At 41.4% G+C, this 15,650-nt stretch overlaps 1 long non-coding RNA gene across 1 annotated transcript; it reads left to right on the top strand.

The window, feature by feature from the left end:
• The first annotated feature begins 12,392 nt into the window (after positions 1-12,392).
• LOC139433680 (uncharacterized) lies at positions 12,393-14,515 on the top strand. The gene is made up of 6 exons (XR_011643071.1): positions 12,393-12,480; positions 12,752-12,939; positions 13,123-13,222; positions 13,624-13,832; positions 13,947-14,073; positions 14,156-14,515. It is a non-coding gene; the product is annotated as an uncharacterized lncRNA (long non-coding RNA).
• Positions 14,516-15,650: the final 1,135 nt, after the last annotated feature.

Consider the following 15,650-nt stretch of genomic DNA (forward strand, 5'->3'; position numbering starts at 1 on the left):
TCTACTTTAAAGAGTCCTCTCCTGCTGATGTTCAGGTGTATATCAGTATGTAGTGTCTCTACTTTAAAGAGTCCTCTCCTGCTGATGTTCAGGTGTCTATCAGTATGTAGTGTCTCTACTTTAAAGAGTCCTCTCCTGCTGATGTGCAGGTGTACATCAGTATGTAGAGTCTCTACTTTAAAGAGTCCTCTCCTGCTGATGTTCAGGTGTATATCAATATGTAGTGTCTCTACTTTAAAGAGTCCTCTCCTGCTGATGTTCAGGTGTATATCAGTATGTAGAGTCTCTACTTTAAAGAGTCCTTCCTGCTGATGTTCAGGTGTATATCAATATGTAGTGTCTCTACTTTAAAGAGTCCTCTCCTGCTGATGTTCAGGTGTATATCAGTATGTAGTGTCTCTACTTTAAAGAGTCCTCTCCTGCTGATGTTCAGGTGTATATCAGTATGTAGATGTCTCTACTTTAAAGAGTCCTCTCCTGCTGATGTTCAGGTGTATATCAGTATGTAGTGTCTCTACTTTAAAGAGTCCTCTCCTGCTGATGTTCAGGTGTATATCAGTATGTAGTGTCTCTACTTTAAAGAGTCCTCTCCTGCTGATGTTCAGGTGTATATCAGTATGTAGTGTCTCTACTTTAAGAGTCCTCTCCTGCTGATGTTCAGGTGTATATCAATATGTAGTGTCTCTACTTTAAAGAGTCCTCTCCTGCTGATGTTCAGGTGTATATCAAGTATGTAGAGTCTCTACTTTAAAGAGTCCTCTCCTGCTGATGTCAGGTGTATATCAGTATGTAGTGTCTCTACTTTAAAGAGTCCTCTCCTGCTGATGTTCAGGTGTATATCAGTATGTAGAGTCTCTACTTTAAAGAGTCCTCTCCTGCTGATGTTCAGGTGTATATCAATGTGTAGTGTCTCTACTTTAAAGAGTCCTCTCCTGCTGATGTTCAGGTGTATATCAGTATGTAGTGTCTCTACTTTAAAGAGTCCTCTCCTGCTGATGTTCAGGTGTATATCAGTATGTAGAGTCTCTACTTTAAAGAGTCCTCTCCTGCTGATGTTCAGGTGTATATCAATATGTAGTGTCTCTACTTTAAAGAGTCCTCTCCTGCTGATGTTCAGGTGTATATCAGTATGTAGTGTCTCTACTTTAAAGAGTCCTCTCCTGCTGATGTTCAGGTGTATATCAGTATGTAGAGTCTCTACTTTAAAGAGTCCTCTCCTGCTGATGTTCAGGTGTATATCAATATGTAGTGTCTCTACTTTAAAGAGTCCTCTCCTGCTGATGGTCAGGTGTATATCAGTATGTAGTGTCTCTACTGGGACATGTCTCCATGCTTTAATGTTCAAAAAGCTCTTTATTGTTCTCATACTGCCTGTGCTGCAGAACCTCTTTTCACCCTCTGTCTGAAACCAGAGCCCAGTCTGCTCTGATTGGTTAGCTGGCCGGCTCTGTTGTGAATGGTCGACCGCTTAAAGATGTCACGCCCAATCACGTGGGTGCTGGAGCACTAGCCAATAGAAACGTAAGTGTTACATAGTGCTGTCACTGGGTGTTTCTCAATGTCGAGGATGCTTGGAATTCTACCGAGGCCGGCGTACTTCGTTGCGGGAAATTTCGAGGCTGCACATGTGTCGACTCCGCATTCTTAAAATCCCCACAATGCTTTGCGCACGGACCAATTTCCAAATCTTTGGCGGGGCCTCTCATATGACGCACACCTGGACACTTGCTCGCCTGTTCCATTCTTCGTTTTCCGAGATTAGGAGGTATTCTTGCCTCGCATCTTAAGGAACTCACTCGGAGTTACACATGCTACCAAGCAAGCCTCCTCCACATTGAGAAACACCCACTGTGTTCAGGGAGTAAACAAAGGAGCCTTTGCAGACCATTTACATGCACACAAACCTATAACACACTACAGGAGAGGGACAACTCTAAAAAGCACAACAGGGCCTCTTTAAACATGTATTACTTAACAATGAGTTACAAAATGTCTTCGGTAACCTAAGCTGAGTATCGCAATATAAAAGTAATGTAACCTGATTACTTCCTGATGCTTTTGGGTTACCTCAACACCAAATGCAAATAACACAAGAGAAAATACATACATACATACATACAATAAGTCGTCTTTATTAAGTAAGACAACTGAAGAATGTGACCTTAGAAAAGAAGAAACCAAGATATTAAGGATCTAAAATGTGTCTTTTCTCAGAGGTTTTATTGATAGGAAAACCTGCCTTTCATGAACATCATCAGGCAGCTTCTCCACCAACACTGAAACACATGTTGAACAGTTGAACAGAACAAATGAAGCAAAGAAAGTGAAAACCATAAAGCAGATCCAGGCAGGAGACGTATAGATTCACACTTAAAGTATTAGCCTACAGAACAGTACAGAGAAGAGAGGACATCTGATCCTTTCACAACAAACATTATAAGCTCTTTTAGATTTTTTACTAACACTCCATCCTGCAAGTAATCCCGAATGTTTAGAAATGTGACTGTAATCTGTTCTGTCTCTAACGGAATACAGCTACCTTTCTCTGTATCCTGATTACGCTTCATGTAATCCTTTACCCCCAAAGCCTGACTCCAGCCTCCTCTGTAACTGAAATCAAGTGACCGCGGTGTCAGGTGAACTTTAATGGCTTAATCGTCTACATCGCAGTCATGGCACTCTCACACACTCGCTTGCTCGCACACACACACACACACACACACACACACACACACACACACACACACACACACACACACACACACACACACACACACACACACACACACACACACACACACACGCGCGCGCGCACACACACACACACACACACACACACACACACACACACACACACACACACACACACACACACACACACACACACACACACACTGCTGGAGTGTGTCTGTCAGTGTGGCACAAGTCAACAGAGGTTGCTTCCTCTTTGGAAAGGTTGAGGGTCAAACACAGCCGTGTGACTTGGAGTTAATGAAGACGACTTTCAAGACCAGGAAAGAGACGGATGGCGTCTTGTTAAGAATGTTTTAATAACACTTTATTTCCAGATCATTTCCAAGAATGTTCCGAGAAAGACCGTCAGAAAGGAACACACCAACTTCACAACTATCTGGTCCAGGTAAAGAGCTTATGATTAAAGTCCATGACTACATATTGCCCCTCTGTACCCTTTAGTTAAATACATTAGAAGCTGTGTTAAATTGGTGCAGTTCAAATGAACTGCCGGTCAATTACCGGTGTAAGCAGCAGGTCAGGCGGAACTGAACAACTCGTTCAGGGAGTTTCATAGATAGAATACAGTGTTTTTATTCTTACTCTTATTTTAATTTCTCCATTCAATCATTCACACATGTAATTGTGCACCCCGCCAGAGTTCCCGTTAGAATATTTTTTCGCCGGTCAACATGTCCGTTAAGAAATCTTCCAGACAAAATGAGAAAAGTGCCGGTCAAAGGTCTTCTTTGTTATTTATTGTGCTTTAAAACAAATTGATATGATTCGATATTAAACAAACTAATTATAGTAGATTAACTACATTATTCAAAAGTGTACAGTAATTTACAATAACACGGGAATAATAAACGGAGCCTCTCCCTCTCCTGACAGCCCGTCAGTATCATGCAGCTCACGGATCAGTAATGAGTGACCCGACAGTAAAACTAAACCAACCTGATCTCACCAGAATGCGTGACTCCACCACGACTCCTTAACACCACAATGCGTGGTGGAGTCACGAACTTTGTTACATTTGCGTGTCGGCACCACGCAAACAACCCCAATGTAAAGTGAATGAGGCTCCTTTGTCGTGGTGCACACACGCATTTCTACAACGTCCCGCAGTGAGCTTTTATTCTATACAACGTTTTTTAAATCTACTTTATAGCGTGTAGTAACTCACGGGAGGCTTCTTTTATTTTATTTGTATTCATAATAATTTTAATTTTTCGTCAGAATGTAAAAATTACATTAGTTACGAATTTGTGTTCTCAAAAAACAGTGCATTGTGTGTAATGCAACTGTTAATTTTATTAAATTAGTTAGTTTGTAAGGAAGGCCAGAGCTTCAGCTGTGTCAAATAGATTGTTCCCTTTAGTTAACGTTATTTAAAAGATAAAGATCATTTACCCTGTATTGTATTACGAGCGTCCATTCCCATTGGATAACGGAGAATTTTACACCCGGAAGTAAGTAGCCTATTCTCCTTACTGTCGATTGATTTTACAGTGATATCTGCACTACTCATCGACTAAAAAACACCAAATTGTCCTTGTTAATTACACAACATTGATTGGTTTGAATTGTGTGCAATGCTTTTGTATTTTCCCCCTTCGATTCGGAGAAACAAATATTTTTTCGGAGTTTTTGGACGGCAGAAGACACTACACTACCCAGAATCCTCAGCTATCGTTTGGGACTACACCATGAACCCCGTGATCAGTCCTCAAGCTCTTTGATTGGTTGACCTCCAACTGCATTCCATATGAAAAAAAACGTTTCGTAAAAGAGAAAATCATACTTTATTCAGCAGTGCTTGCTTTACTCTTTGATAGTCATCACATGAATGCATTGTAATAAATGGTTTGGCTGCATTAAATATTACACATCTGTCTTAGTTCTTTATTTATCTACAGAGATCGGGCATCAGAATACACCGGAAACTATTCTTTTACCGTTCTGTTTTAATTTCACAATAAAGTTAGTAGTAATATTTTGTTTTGATATTATTGTTTTTTATTAACTACAAGACGACTGGGTCATGTTAATACCATCTTTTTTTGGTTGCTATGGGTTTTTTCCATCGCTTTTGTGTTACAAATATCAAAACAATAACAAAATAATATTCGTCGTAAACTAAACCGGAAACAGCAGTATATTTTATTTTGTTAACACTGTAAACTTGACAGCCTTTTAACCTATGCTTTTAACCCAAACCACCTACTGGTTAAAGCACGTTATTGCACGTTTAGAGTAATTGCAATGCAGGAAGATTGTGTTGCTTTTTAATGACTGTTTAAAATGCCTTTTTCTTAATGTCTTTCATTTTTGTAACGCACTTTTGAATGTGTTATATTTTATGAAAACATTCAAATATTAAGAGTACATACAAAATAGTGGGAAAGTAGAAGGTCAATTATATAAATATAGAATAGAAAATATCAAGAAGATACTCAAATGATATCTAGAGTAAAACAGTTTAGTGCCTGATAGGAGGATGTGCTAACTAATAAGGCTTTATTTAAAGAAATGTGCTCCCCCGGGAAGATTTGTTTTTAAATGTTGAAGTTAAAAGCATCAATCTGGTGCACTTTGAGAGCAACATTAGGAGGTCTATGGATACATCTCTCAACATCCATATGAAACAGAACTGTAAGCAGATTTACTTTTTCTTTATGGATATTTTACAAATCACTCCCCTTTCAAACTGTATTCTTGTTTATTAATAACAACTTTTTTTTTACTGTCATATAGTATTTTATACCCGTTTACTTTATTCTCTTATGTTGTAGAAAAAGCTTCTTATATTCGTTAGCATAGCTAGCTAACCAGATGCTAATAACAGTCATCAGTATGAAAGATGAACAGATCGCCACTGGGCTTTCGGCTAAAACACAGCCACGCAGAAACTGCAGCATGTGTACGGCTCCTTATGGGTACTGCAATTTTTGGAAGTGCCGGAGCAGAGCTGCGTTCTGGTGCTCCCCGTCAGAACTACACCCCTGTCAGAGATACCACGTGATGACATGTTAGGCTTGTGTTGTGTTCATGGACCCTGACCTTGCCCAGGAAAAACAGGAACTCACTTGTTTAATTATTTTGCGGTCTAGATTTCTTTAATTTTTTTCTTTTTTGCGTGTGTTTATAAATTACCTCGAGGGCCACACCAAATGGTCTCGCGGGCCGTATACGGCCCGGGGGCCGGAGGTTCCCCACCCCTGCTTTAAACGGATCTGCAGATAAATATTTAGTCTTCTCAAGCACCAACTATCAAATATCTCGCCTGATTGTTGGCACTTGACAATCACCTTCACTGAATTTCATTCAGGTGTAACTAAAGTCTGATTTAAGGGTTGTTTATATTTCACATCATTAATCCAAATCTGTAAAGTAACTAAAATAAATGTAGTGGAGTAAAAATACCAGGTTAACATTAAAGAAAGCCCTCAGGATTATAAAAGACCCCATCACCCCAGCCACAAACTGTTCTGTCTGCTGCAGTCTGGCAGGCGGTACCGCAGCATTCGGACTAAAACCACCAGACACAGAGACAGCTTCATCCCATAGGCTATACGATTTTTAAAGGAATGGTATGCTCATGACACTCATTTTTTAAAAATTATCATCCGATAAAACAGACCAGTCTCTGCCAGTCTCTCTTTTTTTTTTTTTAATCCGATGACATTATCAGTGATTTTAAACTGATTATATACCGAAATAACATCAACACTGTGGGCGCCGCCATTTCCCGGACGTGACGTAATCCATGCGTTTGGTTTTCGAAGACACGTTGATCTCCATGTTATTTACTGTAGTTTCTCTCTTCAAATATGCCTCACTGTATCGCGAAACATTGCCATAATTCGGATAGGAACAATCCACGGAATGCTCGGTTCCATCTGTTGCCAAAAGGTAAGCATAAGAAGTACATTCGGAGGCAGTGGCTAGCGAAATGTGGCCGGACGACTACTCTGAGAGTATGATCAAACATAACATGGGATTTAAAGAACAACCATTACTCAATGGAGATGCAGTACCATCGGTCTTTCTGGTGTCATCACCGACCAGGACACCAGTTCGGCCAGTTGAGAAATCGCCCTCTGCAAGTGTGAAGCGACGGAGGAGCAGAAGTAGTGCTCGCAGTAAGAATAAGGTATGTTATAGCGCATTTCCATTGCAGCGGCTATCCCCGTTTTAACGTCCAGGCCAGGACAGTTTTTGGTGGCCTTTCCATATAGCGTAGTACCGGCTAGTGTGTATTTTACCCCAGTTTTTTCCGGCCCCATAAAATCGTGATTCTATGGCCAGGGACAACGAAGCTGAGTATGCTAAACTAGAGAGGGAATCGCTAGCAAGGGTGGTACTACATGCATACATATAGTATCTTATATCATCTTCCCATTATACACACATGCATTTCCAAACATTTGGACTACCTATGTTGCAAATGTATTATCTTTTCAATTTACACACGGCATCTATTGCACGTCTGTCCGTCCTGGGAGAGGGATCCCTCCTCTGTTGCTCTCCCTGAGGTTTCTCCCATGTTCCCTTTAAACTGTGGGTTTTCTTCGGAAGTTTTTCCTTGTACGATGTGAGGGTCTTAGGACAGAGGGTGTCGTATTGTCATACTGATATGTATGGCTGAATTCCCCCATCCAATCTCTTCACATTGGTCAAAACTTGTTCCTCTGCTGACGAGTCCGAACTGAAATACTCCACCATGTTTCCGTGTGTTGACAAAGTGAACGCATGGATGACGTCACGACCATCACGTGACTACTGAAAATGGCAAACATGGCGGCGGCCAGACGGAATATACAGGTCTTGATAAAAAAGAGCTATAAAATCATTATTTACCGGGGAATATCGCTGATTTCTTCAGGGTATGGTTTAAACATAACGTTTCACTAAATACTGAAGTTTTGATTAATTATCTAATGAGTGGACCATTCCTTTAAACACCTGAATTTAGAAATAACATTCATCTGGCTGCTACTTAGAAATTATGTATCTAATATATCATATTCCAATCACTTGTATATAGACTCTTATTGCACTATTTCACTATTTTTTCTGTGCATCTGTTTTATTGCGTAGCACTGTTAAGGGGGGGAGGGGGGTAGGACACGTTCGATTCCTGTTTTGAATAGTGTGCCGTCGATGGGTTTCATTCCATTTCAAAGTCCTTTTGGACGCTCTGTGTAAACGTCGCGCATCCAATCACAGAGGTTGAGGACTGATCACGGGGTTTGTCAAGCAAAGCACATGGTGTAGTCCCAAACGATAGCTGAGGATTCTGGGTAGTGTAGTGTCTTCTGCCGTCCTAAAACTCCGAAAAAATATTTGTTTCTCCGAATCGAAGGGGGAAAATACAAAAGCATTGTACACAATTCAAACCAATCAATGTTGTGTAATTAACAAGGACAATTTGTTGTTTTTTAGTCGATGAGTAGTGCAGATATCACTGTAAAATCAATCGACAGGAAGGAGAATAGGCTACTTACTTCCGGGTGTAAAATTCTCCGTTATCCAATGGGAATGGACGCTCGTAATACAATACAGGGGACATGATCATTATCTTTTAAATAACGTTAACTGAAGGGAACAATCTATTTGACACAGCTGAAGCTCTGGCCTTCCTTACACACTAACTAATTTAATAAAAATCACAGTTGCATTACACACAATGCACTGTTTTTTGAGAACACAAATTCGTAAACTAATGTAATCTTTACATTCTGACGAAAAATTTAAATTATTATGAATACAAATAAAATAAAAGAAGCCTCCCGTGAGTTACTACACGCTATAAAGTAGATTTTAAAAACGTTGTATAGAATAAAAGCTCACTGCGGGACGTTGTAGAAATGCGTGTGTGCACCACGACAAAGGAGCCTCGTTCACTTTACATTGGGGTTGTTTGCGTGGTGCCGACACGCAAATGTAACAAAGTTCGTGAGTCCACCACGCATTGTGGTGTTAAGGAGTCGTGGTGGAGTCACGCATTCTGGTGAGATCAGGTTGAACTAAACATATCTATAACTAGTTTAGGTAGTTTGAGAGGTAATTAAAATAGCTACGTGTGATATTCTAACCTGACGTGTGTGTGTTTTGTCCGCTCACCGCTGCATGTGATCATGCAGAGCTGCGTGTCGACTCGTCAGCAGCAGCTGATCTCTCTCTCCCGTCAGATTAGACTTCACACGCGTTTATGTCCATATCGATCAGATCCAGCTAGTTATAGCTAATGATAGGACTACCTGCTTATTAAAAGACACCTCAACAATAAGCGTCGCTATGCAACTGGGTGAGGCCGCAAAGTATAGCGCAGCATTATGCATTTGTTTACATGCCCACCGGAACCCCGAGGCATTACCAACAGATCAACGCACAATCAACCCATACAGGACATCTCTTTCTCCACATTACGTGTTAGACGTTAGAATGGACTATTCTTGTCTGTCACATACTCTTTTGTCTGTCACATAAATGGCGCAAATTGCGCAACTGATGTGGTATTGCGCTAAATGGAAATTATTTTGAACGGACACTTTGACCAGAGAGATTTAGATTTGCCGGTCTTCAGCATATTTTACCGGTCGTAGTCCGGTAATTACCGGCTAACGGGAACTCTGCACCCCGCACTGTATAATGTTAATTAAAGCTGAGCTTTCGCAGGCCGTATTTCAGTGTGAAGCAGCTCCTCACTAATTATGAGTTGAAATCTTAAACGCCTGACCCAATGTGACCTTTGACCTTCACACATACCGGGAACACTAAACACATGATGCCTGTTGCAACACCGCCACATCAGGCTGAGGAGATGTATCCAGCTTCAGATTGAACCTCAGGGATATTTTATTCAAGATCACATAATTTTGCATCTCTAGAATTATTTTTTTTACTTTAATCTTCTTTAATTTGATCTTTAAATCTTTATATAGGGATATAGTCAATTGTTTTGTCATTTGTATATATACATTTGATGACATTGTGTGACTTTCCTTTTACATTTTCTTTCATGTTATAATCTTTTTTTAACACCTGTACACGCCTTTGTTAAATTCTTACCTTGAGATTTCATTTTTTTATTCGTTTTTTTGGACATTTTGAAATGTATTTATCATAAAGCGTGTAGTTATTTTGCCATAAGATTTAACGTATTTCACCAAAAATGATATAATTGGATGAAATACGCTGGGCTGTCTTGTCTTGTGCTTTCTGGCTTCCAACTTTGTTTTCTAGTCCCTGTATATTATTACTGAGTTAGTAGGACAACAAATACAAGTATACATTATCAGCAACATCCGCCAGCTGCTCAATAAATACATTTCAAATATTCTTTAAGGCTTTCTTGTTTCCTTTCCGTCTCAAACACAAACACTGAACACAATTTCTCAGAGGGACATTAAGCCTAGTGGGATTATTTGAGTTTTCCGATTTGAATCTGACCTCCTCACGGGAGTTAGATATTTGTTTATGGTCTGTCGTCCCATGAAGAGAAAGAGGAACGCTTTGTCAGGCCGCTCTAATACATCAACACACAGCTTCTCCAATCTGTCATTCTCTCTTACAATTCACATTAAACTCTGCAGGAATTGCCCTTAAAAACAAGAAACAATGCTTCAAATCGATTGCTGCAAACAATACAATGCTTCAGGTCCATAGAGCAGGTGTTATTAGATAAATAAATACGAGTGGATGGCCGACACGATGCTCCTGGGAGGAATGGCCGTCACTCTGGGTGAGCATTTAAACAGATGAAGCGGGGGATATAGTGACATGACTTCACTTCAACACGTACATCTAACCTGTCTGCTCAGGTTTCCTGTATATCGGTATTTATATCCACCAACACATGAAAAACAGCGATGACTTTACAAGGCTGCAGCTCGAGGAGGAGGCGTACAGATGGAAGAGGATAGACAGGGTCACACAGAGACGTATATCATCCGGGGATTGCTGAGTCCTGCAGAGATGAGGGTTTATCACTGTCATAGCGTGGGAGGGTGCACATGTGTTTGAAGGCTGCTCAGATGAACTTGACATTAAGTTGCAGATTGTATAAGAGGAGGAAGATGGTGGAGATGTATTGATTTCAAAGAGGAGTGTATGCATTGAGTAGAGTGAAAGTAAAACAGCAATGCTGCTAGAAGAAAAGGGATGCAGCATGCAGACAACAACAAAAGTCAAGTGGAAGAAAAGTTTTGAAAAGAAACGGGAGGAAAGACAAGAGCAGCATTGAAGGGATGGTGAGAAGTGACAGGTTGGGAGATGGAAAGATGGGGGAGAAGCAGGTGGAAAGGCATGACATAAGAGGGGAAGAAAGTACATTTGAAAACAAGCCAACAGGTAGAGGAAGATTTAGGAAAGACTTACCAGGGTCTGCTGGTATCTCAGAGCCTTCCTTTGCGACGCATCTGCAGCCATTGACACGCTGTCACTGGTCCAAAAATAACCTCGCTGGACACCCCAGCATTTCCAATGACACTCTCTCTTTCTCCTATATCTATATACTTATACCCACACACTTTACACCAAGTCAAATAAACATCTTCTAAAGTTTCTCACTCTCCCATAAACTCATTCTCAACTGGAGAAAGTCCAAAAAACTCAGATGGCGTCCTTCCCAAAGACTCCAGGTGATCCAGAGGCTGCGAGCCATCCACTGCAGACTGACGGAAACACACACACACGGTCAGAAATCACACTGACAGTGACAGACACACACGCGGTCAGAAGTCACACTGACAGACACACACACACGGTCAGAACTCAGACTGGCGGACACAGCACAGCAAAGCCATCTGACGAGGCAGTGAAGGACGCAGAGCTTGCCTTTATTAGAACTGCAGACACCTAATAACACACACACACACACACACACACACACACACACACACACACACACACACACACACACACACACACACACACACACACACACACACACACACACACACACACACACACACACACACACACACACACACACACACACACACACACACACACACAACTTGTTGCCCTTAGCAGCACCCTCCCTGCCAGCCGGTCATTAGGTGTGTGTGTGTGTGTGGGATGGACTGCTCTTGTTTGGACAGGGCACCCCCCATAGGGCTGCCCCTGCAACGTGAGCAGGAAGGTGCACACGACCCCCCCCCCGTGACAGCACACACCTAATCAGCCAATGATGCAAGGCAGTTCCCAAAACACTCACACGCTACAGTAGCTCTCTTTAGAGGAGACAGAATGCCATCCCACAGGCCATCAGACAAACACCTGCACTTTTGAAAGAACATCCAACATTCATCACAAATTATGTATCGAATATATTATATTCCAATTACTTGTATATAGACTCTACTTGCACTATTTCTATTCTATTTGTATTTACATGCACTATTTTATTGTGTTGCACTGTAGGAGGAGCCTGTGAGTTAAGATTCCCAATTTTCCCACAAAGGTTCATGCGAACTTAGTTCATGATCGCGTTCACACCAAAAAGAGCCGGTACTAAAAGTAGTTCATGCGAACCTTTTTACCCATAGACATATAAAGAGTAGACGCCGCATTGGCTGCTGGGGCGCAAGAAATACGGCCGCCATCTTGGACCGGTCATCCTACAGATATTCTACCCATAGACAGCAGAGGTTTCAAGATGCCAGAGCACTGTGCAGCATATTGCTGTGCAAATCGGCGGACGATTGCGAACAGGGGTCGGGGGATTACTTTTCACAAGTAAGATTCAACATTATAATTGGTTGTATTTTGTAAATATAATATTATTGTACTGTATTGATGTCCGCCAGCGAAATCGTAGCCAGCAAACATTATGTTCATGGCCAACTGAGACTTTATAAATCGCTGCTGTAACAAGTGAATGTCCCCGTTGTGGGATGAATACAGTAAAATCTAATCTATCTAGGAAGAAGAAGGAAGAAAATAAGCTTGACCTCCTTCTTAAAATGTTTTTGTGTTGACTCTCAAATCTCCCGTTTTTATTTTGAAGGTTTCCCAAAGACAAAGATATGAGAAAGAAGTGGGAAGTTGCTTTGAGGAGGGAAGGGTTCACTGCAAGCGAGTCATCCGTGATTTGCAGTGAGCATTGTAAGCAGGACGAGTTTGACAGGACAGATTGTCCGACTCAGAGATGGTGTTATTCCCTCCATCTTCAGCTTCCCGGTTCACCTCCAAAGAGTAGGTGTATCATCATACGGTTATTAGCATTCATAAATGTAAATATTCTATTATCAATAACAGGGCAGGGTGACGTGTGTGTGTGTGTGTGTGTGTGTGTGTGTGTGTGTGTGTGTGTGTGTGTGTGTGTGTGTGTGTGTGTGTGTGTGTGTGTGTGTGTTCATTTTAGCCGGAAAAGGGCAGGACTACGTCTCCTTCCAGAAAAGCTGAAGAGAGCCTGTCTGTGGCCCCTCAGGACGACCCAGAAGCTTCAACCTCACATTCACAACCTCAGCCTAATGATGTGAGTATTTCTATTTTCAACATCATATCATAATGGTCCTAGACAAAGTAAATTCTCTCTTGTTTGCTGCCACTCATATTAAACACACTCACAAATAAACCCATACACACACAATTGAAGACATGTTGAACATGCATTCCTGACACACACACACACACACACACACACACACACACACACACACACACACACACACACACACACACACACACACACACACACACACACACACACACACACACACACACACACACACACACACACACACACACACACATGATGCTGGCAGTGGCTTTGACAGGTGATGACTATAAGAAATAATGTGGGCCATACTCTAGTTGTGTCAAAGTGTTGTGTGTGAAGTGAAACATCACTCAAACCATGTTCATCCCTCTTTCTAGGATCATAGCGATGTCTCGCCTGCTTCTCCTACTGCTCTTAAGGCCAGACTCAATGAAGCTTTAGCAAGAGTGGAGAGTCTCGAGCGAGAGAGGAAGAATGCCATGGCTAGAGAAAAGAGGGCAGAGACCACAGTGAGGAGTCTTTTGGGGGATTTGAGGGAAAAGAACCTCATTAATGAAGAACTCAAAGAGGCTTGATTTCTACTCAGGTAAGATGAAATTAGCACTTTGAAATTCATGTACATCTTACTCTTACACTCTTTATTAAACTCCTTTGTTATTATATGAAGGGGACTTATTAATTTTTTCTCATACAATTTCAGATCTTCAAATAGACTTGAAGGCAAAGCAGGGCCATGAGTACTCCAAGGACCACAGAGAATGTGCCCTCACACTCCATCTACATGGTCCAAAGGCATACAAATACCTCAGAGAGACTAAAAAAAAAAGGTAGTCTTAATGTTGTTCAATTTCATTTTTGGAAATTACGGTTGCAAGTACGTTAAATAGCTACTTCTCAATTTGTTTACAGGTGGCTGTGTTCGGTGGATGGCAAGCCTGGTCTGAACAAGATGATGCTGGATATGCTGGAGAGAAGATGCCAGGACGACCAGGCTAAATATGGATGTGTTTCACTCATGTTGGATGCCATGGCCATCAGAAAACATGTGCAATATAATCCACATAACCAGTCAATGTCTGGTTTTGTCGACATGGGTGATGGAAACAATGAAACCGATGATGCTACTGAGGCTCTGGTGTTCATGGTGGTTGGCCTACACGGACATTGGAAGGCTCCCATTGCATATTACCTGACGAAGTCTTTGTCACCTGAAACACAAAGGGTCCTAATCTAAATCTAAAATCTAATCTAATCTATCTAGGAAGAAGAAGGAAGAAAATAAGCTTGACCTCCTTCTTAAAATGTTTTTGTGTTGACTCTCAAATCTCCCGTTTTTATTTTGATGGTTTCCCAAAGACAAAGATATGAGAAAGAGGTTCTCAGTCATGCTTTGGAGGAGCCGCATGCACGGGGCATTCGGGTGTCATGAGCAACTTTGTGTAAATATGGTTTGGGCGGGGTGGTGTCATGTTCTTGTGTTTAACTTGAACATTTACATTTTTTATATAGATGTAGAAGTACATTTTCATTTTTTATGACATAGATATTCATTTTTACTGATATATAACTTCTATGTATAATGTATTATTGTTTCTTCATTTTTCAACTTATTAAAATAGCTGAGTATAGGCCTACACAATCTGCTTCTCTATCATATATAGACCATTAGTGTTTTTTTATGTGTGTGTGTGTATATATTATATATCGTGTGTCTTTTGCAAAATACCTATCATACATAACATAGGCTATCAAATACCAGAATATTCTATTGCTGTTAAGCCTACTATGAATATTAAAATACGCCGAATCATGTGTCCGGTATCATGCCTACATATATGACGTTTGCAGAACCCCCCCCCCCCGTGAAAATCAGTTTTGTATTCAGCGAGTTATGACTGATAAAATGCGCTGACACTTCATTGCGCCTGCCAGACAGATTACACTGAGTGGAGCGGGTGACCGGTCCAAGATGGCGGCCCCACGGCTCGTCAGCGCCAATAGGCAGTTGCGGTCGATGCGGCGTCTACTCTTTATATGTCTATGTTTTTACCCCCTCGAAAGTCCCTGCTAGAGAGCAGGGACTTTCGAGCGGCTCTTTTTTGAGAAAAGAGCTATATTTCTGATTGGCTGGGCGAATTGCAAACCACGCCCCGTAAAACTCCCAAAAAGTGTTGTGAAGCCGCCATTTTATTATCCTCGCATTAGCATCATTAGCATTAGCCCAGCGCAGAAACGCAGAGAGACTAATTTATGGCAACACAAAATAAAACATGGGAGCGGTGGAGATGAGGAGGTGTCGGCGTTCTGGCGATTTACTCGGAAGGCTTCAGTAGAAGCTGCTGGGACTCCCAGCAGCTTCTACTGAAGCCTTCCCCAACTCCGGGGACTTCCGGCCGGGGACTTT

The sequence above is a fragment of the Pseudochaenichthys georgianus genome, unplaced genomic scaffold (assembly GCF_902827115.2).
Source record: "Pseudochaenichthys georgianus unplaced genomic scaffold, fPseGeo1.2 scaffold_947_arrow_ctg1, whole genome shotgun sequence".
Taxonomy (NCBI): Eukaryota; Metazoa; Chordata; class Actinopteri; order Perciformes; family Channichthyidae; genus Pseudochaenichthys; species Pseudochaenichthys georgianus.